This window comes from Canis aureus, chromosome 4 (assembly GCF_053574225.1).
Source record: "Canis aureus isolate CA01 chromosome 4, VMU_Caureus_v.1.0, whole genome shotgun sequence".
Taxonomy (NCBI): domain Eukaryota; kingdom Metazoa; phylum Chordata; class Mammalia; order Carnivora; family Canidae; genus Canis; species Canis aureus.
The window spans coordinates 3,259,673-3,279,519 of record NC_135614.1 but is presented as its reverse complement, the minus strand read 5'-3'; the positions used below and the strand labels follow the sequence as shown (position 1 = coordinate 3,279,519).

General features: G+C 34.9%; 1 long non-coding RNA gene across 5 annotated transcripts in view; it reads left to right on the top strand.

Moving 5' to 3' along the window:
* Positions 1-19,847, top strand: part of LOC144312065 (uncharacterized) — a 145,053-nt gene that overhangs the window by 98,435 nt on the left and 26,771 nt on the right. The gene's annotated exons all lie outside the window — the stretch shown is intronic.

Below are 19,847 nucleotides of genomic sequence, written 5' to 3'. Positions count from 1 at the left end.
ACCAGTTTGTCTTCCTACCATCACTGTAAAATAGGTTCCCTTTCTCCACATCCTCACCAACATCTCTTATTTCCTGAGTTGTTAATTTTAGCCAATCTGACAGGTGTGAGCTGGTATTCTCATCCTGGTTTTGATTTGTATTTCCCTGATGATGAGTGATGTTGAGCATCTTTTCATGCATTTGTTGGCTCTCTGTATGTCTTCTTTAGAGAAATGTCTGCTCATGTCGTCTGTCCATTTCTTAACTGGATTATTTATTTTTTAGGTGTTGAGTTTGATAAGCTCTTTATCGATTTTGGATATTAAACCTTTATCAGATATACATTTGTGAACTTTTTCTCCGATTTTGTAGGTTGCCTTTTAGTTTTGTTGATTGTTTCCTTCACTGTGGAGGAAACAATCAACAAAACTAATATTGCATCTTATAACATATTTATTTTAAATAAAGTATAATAAAACAAGACAGTCTCGGTAAAATTACCTCTGTACTTCCAGATTGTGTTCATTATTCAAATACAAGATTGACCAGATCATGTTCGAAGAGGTCATTATCATACATGGTATATACATGCAAACATAATTTGTTTTTTCAGTAACTACAAAAGGAAGGAAAGTTTAATTTTATTTTTTTTCAGCTTTATTAAGATATAACTGACCTATAACATAACAGTTTAATATTAATATACGGATTGTAATCCAAAATTATAATTACCTACTACTGTGGTTGCATGTGTGTGTTTGTGTGTGCATGTGTGTGCACATATGCACACGGTGTGCAGGAGAGGGTGGTTAATCAGTGAGAGAATGGAGAGAATGGAGCTGACGTGTGTTCCTCAAGAGGAAAAGAAGAAATTGTCTTTCTAAATTGAAATGATATAGACCAAAAAGTAAATTAAAGTCTGTGGGTTTTTGGAATTTACTTTGAATGAATTTGTTTCTAATACCTTGCCATCAAAACTGATTTGGAGCAATTAAAACAGAAAACAAGTGTTGCATGATTTTCTTGTCTACCAGAATTCAAAACACAATAAATTTCAGATAATTTAATAAACATAAAATGAGATGATAAAAGTAACCCAATTATGAGAATAACACACTCAACCATTGGCAAGTAATACTGAGACAATTGAATAATTCTAAAGAGTATGAATGGCAAATTTTAAATAGCAAATCATTTAATGGCACTGAGAATGATTGGAAAATAAAAAGCCATTGAGAAGAGGGTTTGAAAGTTTATAAAACTATAAAGTTAACTTCTGGGAAGGAGAAGCCACAAGATGTAAAATACAGAAATTCTACTTCAGTGAATATGAGCTGCATAAACACAATAGTTAACCGCAGGTGGATTTATTCTCTGAGGCCCCTCTGGTTAGTATCTAACAAATACATTGAATTCAGTTTGGTTTTACTTTGCTTCTTTGAGGATACTGTACTAATTTTTCACTTTCTTCTCTTCTCCAAATGTATATAATGTTTTATATACAACTTATCTTGTGTTCCATATGATTTATGCCTACTTTCAAACTTTTTTCTATTTTCATTTACTCTGTCAAATTCCATATACTTACAGAAGTGTGCTACCTTATATTCCCATGTACTTCCCCATGTGTTTCAGGTCCTTCTTAGATATGTGAATATTTAATGGGAGCCAATGAAGTATAGGATATAATTCTACTTCACACTTGTCTTTCCTCAGCTTAAGTAACAAATTATTTCCTTGCATATCCCAGAAATTCTTTCTTGTTATCTTTTTTCAGTGAAAAAAAATTAATTTTTCTCATTTGCACATTCAGTGATTAAATTTTGTTTTAAATAAAGCCCTTTGAGGGCTTTTAATGAAACAGGATGGATTTGTGCACAACTAGCCTTCAAAAAAATAATTTTTGATACCATAGAGGGATTAGCAACCACAGTGGGACATATTGCCCGATCCAATCAAGAATTGCGATTACTACATGATCTGAGTGCCCCTGCATGCCAGTATCTCAGACTCATTCCCATAATAGTGGGGCACTTCTAATTGCTTTCAATTCATTACTCTGACACACCTGGTTAGCACATAAATAACTTTGTTCTGTGTATCAATCTGAATCTTTGTTCTTCATCATTAAAGTCCCATATTTAATTATGGACTAGTTATTTTAAAAAAAAGCTGAGGATGTCAAATTCTCCATAGACTTTTTATGAAGTAGCCTATTATAATAATTTCAAGCTAAAATCAGTTCACTGACTCTAAGACAGTTGAAATTCCATATGCTATCTGCAATTCTAATCTTAAACCTCAAAATATAGTTACTCGACTTTAGTAGTTCTTTGTAAATATCGTCATCATCATATTGGCAAACTATATCATATACATCGTTAATCTCATTCCAATCAAGTAATTGAAATGAAATTTTAAGTGATCATTCTTGATTATCAACTTGCACTGGAAGATAGATAATGCTCCTTCAGTGTTTTATCCTTCTTGTTTTGCTTTATTCCATGACTGGTTTGTTCTCCCTTTTAAAAGTACAGAAAACCTGATCAAAGGTCAGAATATATTTTCACCAGATCCCCAAATAATCCTTTGGTTCTCTTAAAGCACTCCTTTCTTGATCTTGAGACTGACTTTTGCCTTTCTTCTTAAGAATCTACCATGGCAAAAAAAAAAAAAAAAAAAAAAGGAATCTATCATGGCTTCCTTTGAACAGTATATTAGATCCTAGATCTTTCTGTAGGCTTCCTCGTAATCAACTCATCAAGAGCCTGTGACTAATTGACATTTTATCTTCTATTTTATACTTATCATTGTTTCTTCTGAGTTAATTTGTTCTACCTCTTACAGTATCCTTTGGTAATATTTTTAAAGAGGTTTTGTTTTGTTTTGTTTTTTAAGGACAGAGAGAGAGAGCAGTGGAGGAGGTTGTTAAGCAGGCTCCATGCCCAGGGTGAGCCTGATGCAGGGCTGGATCTCACAACCCTGATCTCATGACCTGAGCCAAAATAAAGAGTCAGACACTTAAATGATTGAGCCACTTGGGCATCCTTCTTTTGGTAATATTTATCTGTAATCCAAGACATAGCAGCGTGTGTGTGTGTGTGTGTGTGTGTGTGTGTGTTTCACTTTTCAATTAAATATATCAAAGTAATTCCTCTGTTTTAGAACATTCCTTTAACTGGATTACAGTTATCATTTTATTGAGGCCATTTTGTTTAATGATTAGATTATTTAACCTCAGTGCTACCACACTAAAGGAAAGTTTACTCATTTTCCTTTACAAAAATTGTGTAGTGGAATCCTACTATATTATACAATAAAATGTTATGCAGGCAGATAAATATATATATGTCACTATAACTGTTCAAATTTATCCTCTCATCTAGGCATCTATCCTTCTCATCCACTCATTAATCAAAACAATCATGAACTTATCAATATATAATTATGCAATAAATGTTTATTGAGCACATATCCTATGACAAGTAACTTGCAAAATTCTGGAAATAAAAAATATGATTATGATTTGCTTCTTACCTTTAAACATTTCAGTCTTGAACTCTGTTTCATAAGCCAAGGAATTTGAACCTTACCTTGTTAGATAGGTGTTAGCATTATAAACTTTTAGTAGAGATGTTTGAAATAATTACTTTCTTTTATAAGAAGCAAGCTGAGGACAGATTGAAAGGGAGCTGCAGACATATGCAGCAAGCTGGAAAGTGGAAACAAGGTCAATAAGAGATGTAGAAAATGAAAACTATTCTAGGTATCTATCTATCATCTATCTATCTATATCTATATCTATCTATCTATCTATCTATCTATCTATCTATCTATCTATCATCTAATTAATCTATTTTTAAGTGGGTTCCACACCCAGCATGGAGCCCAATGTGGGACTTGAACTGACAATCCTGAGATCAAGACCTGAGCTGAGACCAGAGTCGATGCTTAATCAACTGAGCCACGCAGGTGCCCCACTCTTCTAGGTAATCAGAAAGAAATTAATAGAAGGGAATGAGGGCTTGCAATACAGCTGGAATGGTTATAAAGGACCTCTGTTCTAGACAACACTAGTGGGGTTGCCTTGTGAAAGAACAAAACTTTAGGGTAGCTACTATCCCATATTGTGCCAAAAATAAGGACCATGGGATACCTGGATGGGCTCAGTAGTTGAACATCTGCCTTCAGCTCAGGGTGTGATTCCAGGCTCCTGGGATGAAGTCCTACATCAGGCTCCCTGCAGGGAGCCTGCTTCTCCCTCTGCCTGTGTCTCTGCCTCTCTCTGTGTCTCTCAGGAATAAATAAATAAAATCTTAATAAATAAATAAATAAATAAATAAATAATAAAAAAAGAACATGACCTCTGCCTAATTTCTGCCTTCCTAAGATTATGTGAGTTCATCTAGCTGTTGAGATTCCAGATTCTGGGATTCAAGGGAGTCTGTAAATGTTATTTTTAGTCTTCTAAATTCTTCAATCAGACTAAAGACAAAAATTGAAACTAAGTCAGATAATCAAGTCTATCCAGTACAGGGTCATTATTAATAGTAGGTGGGAGATGACAGGTGCCTAACTTAAGATAGTATTACTAGAGACAAAGCACAGAAAGCAAATTAGTGTAACATAATTTTGTCGGAGATTTTTAGAGGTAAGGAAAGTAAGAACTCCTGAGGACAACTTTGGTTTCTGGTCTGCGTATGAAAGTAGTAGTAGAAATAGGGAATGCATAATATGGAAGAATGGTAGACCATGATGTGTCTAACTAGAAAGCATTTTAACGAGATGAAAGATAAATAATTGATTATATTTATTATCTCTTGCTGAATAACATTACCCCCCAAAACCTAGTGACCTAAAATAACATACATTTATTATCTCACAGTTTCTGTGACTCAGGAATCCAAACACTAGTTAAATGGGTCCTTTATTCTCCTGCCTACAGCGTGTCTACAATCTAGGTGTTGTAGAGCAGTGTCCATAATCATACTCTTAAATGAAGGCTCCACTGGGGAAGGAACCACTTCCAAGCTTCCTAGTGATTTTGCCAGGATTAAATTATCAGAAAGTTACTGAGCTGAGTGCTTCTACCTCCTTCACTGAAGTTGCCTTATACATTTGTAATGCTGTTAGGTTCTCTTGTCAATAGTCTGCATTGCTTCCTGAGATTCTCCAACCTCTAGATTTTTTAAAACATTTTTACACAATAGTGTGTTCACTTACTCTTTGTGCTATAAAGTTTTATGGGTTTGGACAAATGTCTGATGTCATGTATCTACCATTACAGTGTCATACAGAATAGTTTTACTGCCCTAACAATTCCCCATGCTTCACCATTTCATTTCTCTCTTCCTCAAATCTCTAGCTCCACCAATTATTATTATCTCTATGGTTTCGTCTTTCAAAAATTTCACATAATTGTAATCATACCAGACATAGTATTTTCAAGTTGACTTCTTTTATTGGCAGTGTGCATTTAAAGTTCCTTAGTGTTTTTTTTTATAGCTTGTTAATTGCTTTCTCATCATTTAAAAATATTATATTGAAAATGGGTGTCTGGGTGGCACAATCAATTGAACATTTGACGGCTAGCTTCAGCTCATGTTGTGGTCTTGGGGTCATGGGATCAAGCTTTGCGCTCAGCAACAGAGTCTGCTTGGGATTCTCTCTTCCTCTCTCTCTGCCCCTCACACTCATGTTCTCTCTCTCTCTAAATCTAAAATAAATAAATAAATCTTTAACAAACATATTACATCAAATGAATGTATACAGCAGTTTGTTTATCCATCTACTTATGAAAGATATCTTGGTTGCTTTGAGATTTTAGCAATTATGAATAACGCTGCTGTAAACATTTGCATGCAGGCTTTTGCATTTCAAAATCAGTTGAGTATATACCTAGGAAGACAGTTGATGGATTTTATGGCAAGATCTGGTTTAACACTGTAAGAAACCTTTAAACTGTCTTTCAAAATGGTTGTATCAGTCTGCGCTCCCACTAACAGTGAGTAAGAATTCCTATTGTTTTGCATTCTCACCAGCATTTGGTAATGTCTGTGTTTTTGGGTTTTAGAAATTCTCAACGTGGGTAATGGTATCCCATTAGAGTTTTATTTGTTTTTATTTAAAAAAATTTTTTTTTATTTATTCAGGAGAGACAGAGAGGCAAAGACACAGGTAGAGGGAGATGCAGGCTCCCTAGGTGGAGCCTAATGCAGGACTCAATCCCAGGACCCTGGGACTGTTCTCTGAGCCAAAGGCAGATGCTCAACTATTGAGTCACCCAGGCATCCCCATTATAGTTTTAAATTGAATGACCCTGATGATGAGTGATGTGGGATATCATTTCATATGCTTATTTGCTATCTTTCTTCTTCCTTAGCTAGGTGTCTATTGGGCCATTTTGAATTTGAATGGTTTATTTTCTTATTATTGTCTTTTAAATGTTCTTTGTATATTCTGAATACAGAATTCTTTATCAGACATGTATTTTGCAAATATTTACCCCCATTTGTGACTTGTTCCTTGATTCTTTTAATCATATCTTTTATGGAACAAGTGTATTTAATTTTAATAAAGTCTAAGTTATCTATTTTTTCTTTCATGGATTAAGCTTTTGGTGTTGTATCTAAAAACTCATTGCCAAATCCATGCTCACATAGATTTTCTCCTGGGTTTTCATTTATAAATTTCATAGTCTGTGATGTAAATCACAGACTAATTAATTTTAGTGAAAAATGTAAAGTCTATGTCTAGATATTTTTTATTTTGCATATGAGTGTCCAATTGTTCCTGCACCGTTTGTGGAAAAGACTGCCCATTACCCAATAAATTATCATTCTCATTTGTAAAAGATTAGTTGAGAATATTTATGTGAGCCGATTTTTGGTCTATTCTATTCCATTTATTTGTGTATGTTTCCCTGAATGCTTTGGCAAAGAACTTGAAGAGTCATCAACAAAGAAAAGTGGTGAATTAAATATTGCCTGGTTCCCAATCTTAGATCACTCATTTTTCTTTCTGCATTTTCTAATCTAATTCAATCCAATGAAAATTTCATTTTAGTAATTGGAAATTTTTATATTTAGATATTCCATGTGGTTTCTTTTTCTATCTTCCTCTTCTCATTATGTCAATGTTATATTTTATAATTTTTAGCAGGTAGGACATATTCATATTAGCCCTTCTAATTTCCTTCTATAGTCATTTCTGTGCTTCTATTGACTATTATTTCTTCTTTTTTATGGGTCTCATTTTCTTGTTTGTATGTCTAGTACTTTTTGATTCAATAATAGTCACTGCAAATGCCATCTTGTTGAAATGTGATTTTTTTTTATATTCCCTTACTTACCTTTTTGCTTGCCAAGAGTTAAGTTAGTTGCAGATTGTTTCTATGCCTTTAGGGCTCATTTTTAAGCTGTTTTATTGTGGGGGCTAGAATAATCTTTTTTTGGGGGGGTGGGGACTAGAATAATCTTAAACCTAAGGCTAAATTAGCCTTATTTCTAAGGCATAGCCATTTTGGTGCCTCTACTCTGGGTCTCATGTATTCAATATATTTCCCTTGCTGGTTGTAGGAAATTTAAGTGACTCTTGGCCCTCTCTGTGGTATAAGAATTATTAGTCCTATACCTCTGATAAAAATTTCTCATCTCTCAGAAATTTTTCTTTCATGGGTATAGGTTTTGATTCTATACATATGCACATTAGTACTCAGGAATGACTAGGACACCTGATGATTTTTGTCTCACAAATCCTAGATATCTTATTTTCTCTAAATTTTAGTTTTTACCTCCTTATCTCAACAGGGGTGCTGAGATTGTTTTTCACTATAATACAGAAATTATCTCTATTTTGAAAGTACAGTTGACCTTTGAATGCTGTAGGGGTCACAAGTCCCAATTCCCTGCACAGTCAACAATCCACATATAACTTGTGACTCCCTAAAAACATAACTACTAATAGTCTATTATTGACTATAAACCTTACTGATAACAACAGTTGATTATCACATATTTTGTGTGCTATATGTATTATGTACTGTATTTTTATGATAAAGTAAACTAGAGAAAAGACAATATCATTAAGGAAATCATAAGAGGGGCACCTGGGTGGCCTAGCTGGTTAAGCATCTGCCTTAGGCTCAGGTCGTGATCACAGGGTTCTGGGATTGAGTCCCACATCCACCTCTCTGCTCAGTGGGGAGTCTGACTCTCCCTCTGGCCCTCCCCTCACTTATTCTCTCTCTCTCTCTCTCAAATAAATAAATAAAATCTTTTAAAAAATCATAAGGAAAATACATTTATAGTACTGTATCGTATTTATTGATTAATTGATTGATTGTGTAAGTGGACCTATGCAGTTTAAACCCACATTACTCAAGGGTCAACTGTATTAGCATGGCAGGATATTTTTCATTTGCTTTCATTCTCTTAACAATCATAGTCTCATGATATATAATATCCAACATTTGAAAAGTAATTTTTATATGTTCTTTACAGTTTTCTTGCCTTTTCTAGTAGGACAGTAATTGTGTACCTTGTAACACCCTTAATGTTCTGAACTGGAAATTACCCTGAATATCTCCTTTGAACCTCTTTCCAGTATTGGAAACATTTTCCACATTATAAATTCAACTTTCAATTCAATAACTTGAAATCACAGCTTATTTCTTATTTTAAGAGCTTTTGCATAGGCATAAGACTTAAACTCTATCGATAATTTGGAAAAGCGATGTGAGGAAATACATGGTCAATAAAATCGATTTTCTGGATAAGGTTTAGAGAAGCTTCTAGATTTTGGATATGGTACTACCAGAGCTTATGAGTAGGTACACAACACTCTACCATTATCAGCAACAACTGGTTTCCACTAGTGCAATCCCATCTCAAAGATATAATTAATTTTGAATTTGCAGTGCTGTTGAAAGCAGCAAGTAAAAAAATGCACAGCATATAATAAACTATCAAAAATTGGTAACTTTTTTTTAAATGTTTCTCTGATTTTTTTTTTTTTTTTTTTATGATAGTCACACAGAGAGAGAGAGAGGCAGAGACACAGGCAGAGGGAGAAGCAGGCTCCATGCACTGGGAGCCCGACATGGGATTTGATCCCGGGTCTCTAGGATCGCGCCTTGGGCCAAAGGCAGGCGCTAAACTGCTGCGCCACCCAGGGATCCCAAAAATTGGCAACTTTTACTGTATGATTAAGAGTCATGGTATTTATGAAAGTCAAGAAAAAATTAGATTTTGTTTTGTCTGTACTAATTACTATTCTTCATTTCTCCACGACTCTCTTTCTCTTTCCTTCCTTCCTCCTTTCCATTCTCTGTTTCATGAATGCTATGGGTTGGCTCCTCTGTGCCTGTTTCTTATCATGGCCTCTGAACTTAATTAAACTTTGCAAATTTAGCATCCCTTCTAGCTACAAGATGATTTATTCCCTTGGTATACTACTTTCCATAAAGATAAGCATGTAAAAATTCACCTGAAGAGAAATGATTCTTCAGATGTAGCAACTGGATAACTTTTACTGTCCCTCAAAGGGGCAATTATATTTTTTTTATTTTTTAAATTTTTTTTAAGATTTTACTTATTTATTCATGAGAGGCACAGAGAGAGAGAGGCAGAGACACAGGCAGAGAAGCAGGCTCCATGCAGGGAGCCCGAGGTGGGACTCATCCCAGGTCTCCAGGGTCACACGCTAGGCTGAAGGCGGCATTAAACCGCTGGGCCACCGGGGCTGCCCTGGGGGCAATTTTATACTGTATAAACCTCGGCAGCCTTCTCTGAGTGAGTACTCAGCCACATTATGAGAGATCTGCATTTATGTATTCTCCTACACTGGTAAAAAATAGGGTAGGCACACCAGCATTAAATTATTTTCTTGATCTGCCACAATTATGTATGAATGTATACATTCTGTTTTCTGCTAGTCACAGGGTCTCCCTGAAGTCCTAGCATGGCTAAGAGTCCTGGTAAAGCCCTATAAAACTTTACATTGGTTTTTATAAAGACAACTTATTTTTATGGGAAACAAACATATTTCTTTACTTAATTGAATTTTAGATTGATGAATAAATTCATCCATGCATGTGCTTATTTCACACACTCATAATCTGCATGTAGCATTATAAGGAATAATAAAAGGCATGAAGCATTGCCACCATATTCCTGAGGAGTTCATATTTATGTTCCATATTGGCTTAAAAACAAGTTTTGTTTCGAGGCATCTGGGTGGCTCAGTTGGCTAAGCATCTGCCTTTGGCTCAGGTCATGATCTCAGGATCTTGGGATCCAGCCTGGTATCAGGCTCCCTACTCAGTGGGGAGTCTCCTCCCTCTCCCTGTCGGCCCCCACTCATGTGCACGCACTCTCTCTTTCAAATAAATAGAATCTTTTAAAAAATGCATTTTGTTTCATTCTACAAGAAGTTCCAAATCTCTTTCTCTCTAAACTTTCTGTCAAAATATTTTTACTCCATAGTTCAGCACTGGATGAAAGAATGTTGCATCAAATTTATCTTTCTGAGACCTAATGCAAAAGTTCTGTAGAGCTGCCTTATGGATTTCAGAATGGTTCTGACATATTTTGAATGAAATTAATTCAGTGTCTCTTTTCCTCTGGAAATGTTTGATACTATCTCTCTCTGGATGTAGATAGACAGATATATATAGATAGTGATATAGGTATAGATGTTAAATACATAATACATATATCCAGACACACATATGTACATGATTTTATCTGTTTATAGGAGATAGCTCTTCCTAGATAGAATACATCAAGTTAGAGAAAAAGTATTCACTCATAAATAACATGTATGTAGTGTTACACATTATTAAAGATGACATTGCTCTAAGTGAATTAAATCACCCTAACATAACAGATTTGACATTTCAAAAATTATGTAATTTCCCTGAGCATGTTAACCTGTTTTAATTCAGTAAGAAGTAAAATTATAAATGAAAAATACATCAGACTTATGCAAAATAATCCTATTCCACTGAAAACATTTCTATTGCTCAGGAGACAGAAGATTTGTACAGAATTAAGAGTTTATGTTTTTTTATTTCCTACTCAATGTTTTTTGTTTTTATTAATTGAAATAAGTCTTAGAAGCACTTACAATCACTAGTTTATTATTTTTTATCCTAATGGTGCTTCCCCTGCCCCCAATTCAATGCCTCCTCTTTTGTTAATTTATAGTTTTCCAGTAATTATTTACATTTTATCCATAGTGTGCAATGTAGGGAGGGAAAATGTATTCAAAGTGGCAACTTTGGAATTGCACTCTGAGGAATTCTGAAAGAAAATATATACCCATTTTGCTCTAGGAGAGTATCAGTTGCAATTTAAATGGAACAGATTTTAAAATTGAAGTAATTTTGAAAGAAAAATATTGCATCCTAAAATCAAAGCATAAATAGGAAGAACTAAATGAATATAAAATGCCATAAAATAATTTTTAATTATTTACAATCCCAATAACGATTCGGATAACTAAAACGAAATAGTTATTTATAATTATATTAAGTAAAAATAACAAATAAATAAAGCATCAAAATGTGAAATTCTTTTTATACTAAACCTTTGATATTCCTAAAGTCAAGATACATAGATTCCAACTCCCAAATTATCAATGGACATTATTTTGTCCTTTCAATATTTCATGCCATATTAATTTCAATAATTTACTCACTTAAATCTTAGGTTTTTTTTTTACATTTTTAAGTGGGAATAATAATACCCATCTAGCAGTGTCTTTAAATGCTATAAATAAGAAAATACATATGCAATTCACCATGCCTGGTATAATTTCCAACACGTGGTAGCCACTTTTACACAATAGCTAGAGAAATAACCTTTGCAAACAAGGGTTTTGTTTTATATGTTATATCCTTCCCTCTCCATCTTTCCCTTCTTGCTTCTTTCCCTCTCTCCTTTCCTCTTCCTTCCTTTCTCCTTGTGATGAATATTTATGTAGCACCTATATCTGCCCTGAAGTTTCCAAGGCAATATTACCAACAAAGAATGAAGCAGATTTCCTCTGCAAGAGGAATACACAGTCTGTTGGAGTGACTATAAACTCATATCAGCCCCACCCTCCATGTACTTGGGGAATAGAAAAAAACATTTTGTTAGAGTTGAATAGTTAAATAAACATATATTGGATGAAACTGGCTATTTGCAAATGTCACATTAAAAGACAAACAGGGCAGCCCTGGGGCCCCAGCCCTGGTGCCCCAAACAGGGCAACCCTGGTGGCCCCACCTTTGGCCGGGGGTGTGATCCTGGGGACCCGGGATAGAGTCCCACCTCGGCCTCCCTGCATGAAGCCTGCTTCTCCCTCTGCCTGTGTCTCTGCCTCTCTCTCTGTCTCTCATGAATAAATAAAATCTTTAAAAAAAAAAAGACAAACATAACAAATTTAAGAATTGTATTTGTGCAATGACATAGGTAACAACTGTGTTATAGGAATTTAACTTCAATGGACAGAGTTTATTTTGTCTACAGCTATATTTCCAATATTTAGCACTCAGTACCAGGTATATAGCTGGAATTCAATAAATAATATATTTTGTTTATTCTAAGAATTTTTCTTAAGTAAAAGACATCATTTATACATATATACATATATATGTATATATATATGAAAAACTTTCCAAAGGATAGAAAACAATAATAAAATGAATATACCAATCAATTGAAAGAACCATTCCAATTTTGAAAATGTTAAAATGTGAAAAGGATTTACCTTGAAAAAAAAAAAAAGAAAATATGTAATTTATTGGATATAGAGAATCGTAGATTATACAGGGTCAATAGTAAGAAAAAATCACAATATTCAAAATAAAGGGTAGGAAAAAGAAATCCCCCCCCCCAAAAAAAAGGCTTGGAAAATTAATTTGATGTAAATTTACCCATATTTTTTAGGAGTGGTATCAAAAGATTCTTTATAATACAGGGATGATTTTTTTTAATGAGGTGAATTCCTTTTTTTCTGATTAAAATATAAAATATGTTTTTTCTAGTGTAATTGAAAAAGAGACAAAATTGAGAATAATAAAATCCATTAATAATGCTGGTGCTGAGAGAAACCCCCTGTAAATGCTGTAACCTATTTCTTTTCACTACATTTTCTATTCAAGTGTGCTTGTGAGTATGAATCTAAGCCACGTATATGCTGTACAATATATTCATATGTAATTACTATGTTGGAGCATGTGTGTAGTGGGATTTTTCCCAAGAATTTTCTGTGTTTCCCAAGGTTGTGTGGCCAGCTATTTGGTATCTTTCAATAATTTCTTTCCCTAAAATCATGTTCTTTGCTTAAGAACAAACTGATTCTCTCTGCATTCAAATATCCACCTTTCCTCTCCCATCATTCTATCTCAAGGGTAATTGTGATTAAATGGGGCAGAGTAAAATGTGCTTTTACTCCTTTTCTTGGCTCATGGGTCACTTCCTTCAACCCTCTTCACATTCCTCCTCTGTAGAGGATCCCGCTCATCCTAGGCACGACCAATTAAGGGGAAAGAGAAATGATGCATTGCATCATGCCCTTGGAGAATGGAGCTCTTGTTACTGAATGGTTGTGACTTTGATATTAAAAAATTAAAAACTGAGCTCCAGGAAAGACTCTCACAGCCATTAGCGGGTTCAGGGCTAGGCATCCTCCACCCAGACACCACCATTTGGTTAAATTCAAGAGCCAAGGTTGTGGTGGTGTTGAAAGTGCTTTGGATCTAACTTGGATGATGGTTGGAGTTTTAGTACTGGATGAATGGTCACTTTCTTTTCTCCCTAAGATTGGCCTTAAAGTGATTTTGGCATAAAAGATCTGTTGAACAGGATCTTCTATATAATTTACCATTCCCTCAGGAGCTACAACCCCTCTCAGAGCCAGGTGACTTGTTTCTGTTGAATATTTGTCCCTGCACATCTTGCTGCTCCTCCTTACCCACCCAAACCTCTACATGCTCCTAAACTCCAAAGTCTCTGAGGTGAATGTTTTGACCTAGGTGGGTCTCTTTGTTCCCCACCTCTCCAGGCTAGCCATGTTCTTGCATGGCCCTTCTCCACCTGGTCTCTTGATCCTCTGCCCCCTGGGTTGGCAGCCAGGGCCATACAAAGTGCCCTTAGGTCCTCTACACCCTCCTGGGTGCCCACCCTATAAATGCAAGCAAGTCTAGCATTGAGATAGATTCCCCCAAGCCCCATCATCACAGCCACACAGGTGTCCCATCTGGCCAGGTGAACTGTGCCTCCCATCACTTGCATGGGCCAGGGTCCCTGAGCCCACTCCTGAGGTTCCTGCAGCCCTAGTGAATTCTGCATCCCAAGACCCAGGGTGCAGCTGAGGTCAGGGCTAGATGAGCCAGGGCTTCTCAGCTGCCTATGCATGACAGACTGGCCTCTCCAATGCTTGGAAATAAGCATTTCTAATGACCGAAAAACAAGGAGACCAGCTCAAGGCTTAATCCAAGGTATAGAAAACAATCACTAACTCATTTTACTTGAAAATGCTGAAAGAAATTGTGGAACCTGGGCTTCTAGTGTGAATCCAAAATCCAAGTTGTTAGTTTTTTCTTTTTAAACTACTGCTATGGGGATGCCTGGGTGGCTCAGTGATTGAGCATCTGCCTCCAGCTCAAGGTGTGATTCCTGGGTCCTGGGATTGTCCCACATCAGGCTGCGCACAGGGAGCCTACTTCTCCCTCTGCCTATCTCTGACTCTCTCTCTCTCTGTGTCTCTAATGAATAAATAAATAAAATAATAAACTAGTGTTATGATTCAATTCCATCTTTAAAATCAACTTTGGACAACTAGGATATCCATGACTGAATATCAACACTTTTCGATTTAAAAAAAAAAAAAAAACATAAAATAAGACTTGCATACAAAAAAAAATTCACATGCAATCATAAGACTGAGTCAAAGATTTACGATATCAAACAATCCATAGCATGTAGCAATGACAAGTAACTATAAATGTAGAGCAATGACATGGTATTCCTAAAAGTAGTTTATGTCTAATATTTAGCCAAGAATGACAACATGTTATAGTATGTGGGATATGCTTATACTAAAAATTTTTGTTGTTTATGTGAAATTCAAATGAAACTGGGCATTTTAACTGGCAACCCTATTAGTAAGTAAGTGAGGGCTTTGGCTTTCTTCCTTAAGTGAGTTGGGGATTCATCTAAGAAATGGAGTGATATGATCTGATTAAGGGTTTCTTTCTCTTTCTCCCAAGAGGTATCTACTCCTTTTTAAAAAAAGAAATATTAAAAAAAAAAAGAAATATTTAAATTCAATTTGCCAGCATATAACACTCAGTGCTCATTTCATATGTGCCCTCCTTAACGCCATCACCTAGTTACCCTATCCCTCCACCCACCTCCTGAAGTATCTACTTATTAATATCTAGATTAGTGTTTTGTTGTTTTCCTTGCAAAATGTAAGTGAATATGTATGTATGTATACACTTTTACCTCTCTCTTACATAAAACCTACTCAAAGGGCAACTCGACCCTAGAAGTGGAGGTGAGATTGAAAAAGAAGCCAGTGAGGCACTCCCCATGTCTATATTAAATACCTTTGAAAGGTGGTGTTTTTCAGTTTGAGGAATGATGAAAGTCAAAAATTTAAAGAAATACATTTAAACACATAAATTAATATATATATATTTAATAAGAGTCACACATTTCTGTAACTATATTACAAAGTGGTACTTAGCCATTTTTGTACTGTCAATAAAGAAAATAAAAATGTAAATACATTAAAATCTTGTTTATCTCACCTTTATTCTGTTTTGTAGTATACATAATATTGCTTTGTTTGTGATTATAGTTCATAGTAACCAAATATGTAACAAATACAAAAATGAATTAATAAAGTTCCTATGCTCAAACTATTTTACTGATGAGAGATATAATAAGAAAAGTTCAGAATCTATTCTGAAGGTACAATTTAACTTACCCTTTTACTTTTGTCTAATACACTTTCCTTGATACCTGAGAGTCTTATTTCCAATACTTTAAATCTATTTCTTCTTCTTACACACAAGTTTGACTCCTTCATATGACCCAATTTTTCCACTTCCAAGCTTGAGTTCTGTGACTAAATTTTGTCCAGGTTCCATAAAGAACCTATACAAATCAAGTTTTTTTCAGATGTACTTTCAAGATGAGATATTGAATTTAGACTTCTTTCAAAACTTCTTAGATGCAAATGCATTTCCCATTTAGATGATGCCATAAATAGAGTGGTTATCAGCCTTGATCTACCCATCGGGATACAGTGGAGAAGATACCATCTTATTTAGCAATTCGGAGGATTTTTATTTTATGAAACCAAGTGTCTGTGACACTTACTGCCTTTATCCCATCACCTTGTCCCCGTAATCTTTTTCTTGAGTGACAAGACTTAACATACTGATTTCTTGCTGACAGAAGAGGGAAATTGTATCAGTTGATAATCTTTTTATCACTCTGAGCAAACTATTGTTCTTTGTTGCGAAATTGCCGAACAAATTTCATATTGCTTCTAAGCTCACAATATAAGTAAGTATCAGGGAAACAATTGGATGAGGGACTAAAGAAGGGGAGATTCTTCCTCAGTATTTTTGTATAACACTTTGTTTCTATATTGAGCTATTTTATTATTTTTTATTTTTATAAATTGGAGGGATATTTGAAGTACAATACTTGTATCATATGAAGAATATATTTTGAAGAGCTTTGAAAGATGTATTCACCTTTTCCACAATAAAATGCACAATAAATACACAATAAAATTCAGAGCTTTTCCATGATTCACAAAAGTTTTATCATGCTTCCTTGCGGTCTGTCCTTCCTATTACTCCAAGCCCCAGCAACCTTGATCTACTTTTTGTCAATATAGAGTAGTTTACTCTTACTGGAAAGCAGTAGAAATGAAATCAGGTAGTATGTCCTCCTTTTTATGTCTGATTTGTTTAAGTTAGCAAAATCTTAAGGTTTATCCATGTTGTTACATTTATCAGTAGCTCATGCTTTCTTATTAATGGAAAATATTTCATTCTATTTTATTGCTGAATAGTATTTCATAGTATGGCTCTATTATCTTTTGTTTATCCATTCATCTGTCGATAACATATGTAAGTTGTTACCAGATTTTGGCCATTATAAATAAAGCTTCTACAAGCATTCATCTGCTAGCCTTGGATGGATGTGCTTTCATTTTCTTGGGTGAATAACTAGCATTAGAATGAATAGGCCATGTAGTGGTTATAACTTAACTTTTTAAGAAATTGGTTAATAATTTTACATTCCCATCAGTAGTATATGAATGGTTTGTAACTCCACTTCCTCCCTATACTTGATATCCTCAGGGTTTTTTATTTGATTTATTCTGATGATAGTGTTATTTCACTGTGGTTTTATTTGCAATTCCTTATGTGACAAGGAGCTACAAATGGCTGCTAGTCAAGAGCTGGCAAGAAAATGTGGCTTTTTGTCATATGCCACATGGAAATGAATTTGGCCACCAGCAATTTGGATTTAGAAGTGGATCTTTCCCTAGTCAAACCTCTGATGAAACCACATCCCAGACTAAAACCTTGATTGTGGTAGGAAATAGCTAATAGATGAAGTATCTATTCAAGTGCTTTGTCCATTTCTAAAAGATTAAATTTTTATTGTGGTAAATATCATTCATTTCTTTCTCTCTCTAGTCTTCTGGTAACCACTATTAGATTTCTTTTCTCTATAAATTTGCTGATTCTTATAATTGATGTTAAGTGAAATCATACAATATTTGTCTTTTTGATTCTGGCTTACACCACTGAGCATGATGTACTCATGTTTTGTCTAAGTTGTAAAACACATGAGCATTTGGGCATCATGGATGAATAAGATATCGCTTCTCATGTCCCCATAGACAACCTTGTAAAATTGATGTATGCAGATAACAATGAAAATAAACACCACTTTTCATAGGTTGAATTGCTTCCTCCATAAAGGTGTGTTGAAGTCCTGACCCTCGATTCCTCTGGGGGTGACCTTATTTGGAAGTAGAGTGTTTATAAAAGTAACGCAGATGAAGTCATTAGGCTGCCCCCTAATCCAATGCAACTGATATCCTTATAAGAAGGGGAAAATGCCATGTGAAGACAGAGACTCACGTGATTGCAGAGCAGAGATTGGGAGGATGTAACCACCGTCTAAGAAACATCCAGGCAACCTGCCTCCATCCACTGCTAGGAAGAGACAAAGACAGATTCCACCCAGAGTCCGAGAGGAACCATGGCCTTGCAGACACCGTCGTTTCAGACTTTAGTCAGCAGAACTGTGAGATAAACCGTTTTTATTGTTTTATGTCATCCAGTTTGTGCTACTTTGTTAACACCAGCACCAGGAACCTAATACTTCAATTCTAGCAATTTTACTTTTTAATGGGACTATTTAGTGACCTAAAATGACCCATTTTGCTATCATTCTTCTATTTTCAAGTAATTATCAATCATACATTAAATTTATAGTAAAACAATAAAAAGAATAACTTAAAAATGAGAGTTAAAACTATTGATCTTCCATTATGCTAAAATGGGCATTCGTTATTTGTTTTTTATTCTTCAGTATTTGCTTCCCTTGATAGTTCTACTAATCTAATCTATTATTATATTCCAATTAGTGAAGTATTGTAGTATGACCTTTCTTACTTCCCAACAGCAGTAGCATCCTGATTGGTCAGATCTTTTTAAATCACTAATTGTTGCTGTTTTTTGACCTTCCAGAATTACCTTGGTATCTGCATATCTTCTGAATCCACTCCTCCAGATCTGCTGATTCTGTGTGCCCCAAATATCCCTTCAATTAATCAATATTTCTGGCTAAAGAAAGTGTTGTTTTTTTTCTTGTTTGTAATTCTTACAAGTACACATATATGAAAAGTTCTGAGATTCCAAATTTCCCAGTAATAGTGCCACCAAAATATTTCAGGCTGTGAATTTCTGTATGATACTTATCCAAGACTATTTTAATGTATACCAAGAGAAATGTTACAACAAAATCTTTTTTTTTTCAACTAGACAGTGACAAATTAATTAATTTGACTGTCTTTTTTACTGATTTAATAATAACATTGTCATTGAGGAGAAAAGTAAACAAAATCTTTAAAAATGTATCAAATGCAATTACTGGGATACTCAGTGTGATTCTCATATGATAAAAAAGATATAAAAGATATAAGTGGTGGGAAAACCACTGAAAGCCTACTCTGGGGTATATTAAAGTAGTAGAATATAAAAATAACATTTCTGGGCTCCTAGTCCTTCACATACTCTCTAGCCCTTATTCCAAGATCCGATATGTTAGTCTACACACCATATCACTCTGAACACGCTCCATCTCATCTGATCTCAGAAGCCAAGATACAATGTATGAGAAATGGAGACATTTCATTACAGATATAAGTTTAGTGCAGACAGTCCTGAAGCCTTTGGTCTCTTAATATGTGAAAAAATAGCATTAGAACTATGTAGAAAAAATAACTTTATAAGAATCCCTCAGTTAAAGAACTGTCAAATGCCGAGAGAGAGAGAGAGAGAAGAAGAAACAAAGAAGATTATAAAGAAACAGTAGCATTTGTAGACAATACAATTCTCTAACAGTTCACACTTTCTAAGTGAGGTGTATGTATGTGTTGAGTATACTCATGTGAATTACTGTCTTTAATCATGTGCATGGCACCTGAGACACTGTTTCTTAAAGACTTTTTTTTTTCTTTTAATTAATGAGACAAAGAATGATGAGAGAGACAGACAGACAGACAGACACAGGCAGAGAGAGAAGCAGGCTTCCTGCAGGGACCCTGATGCAGG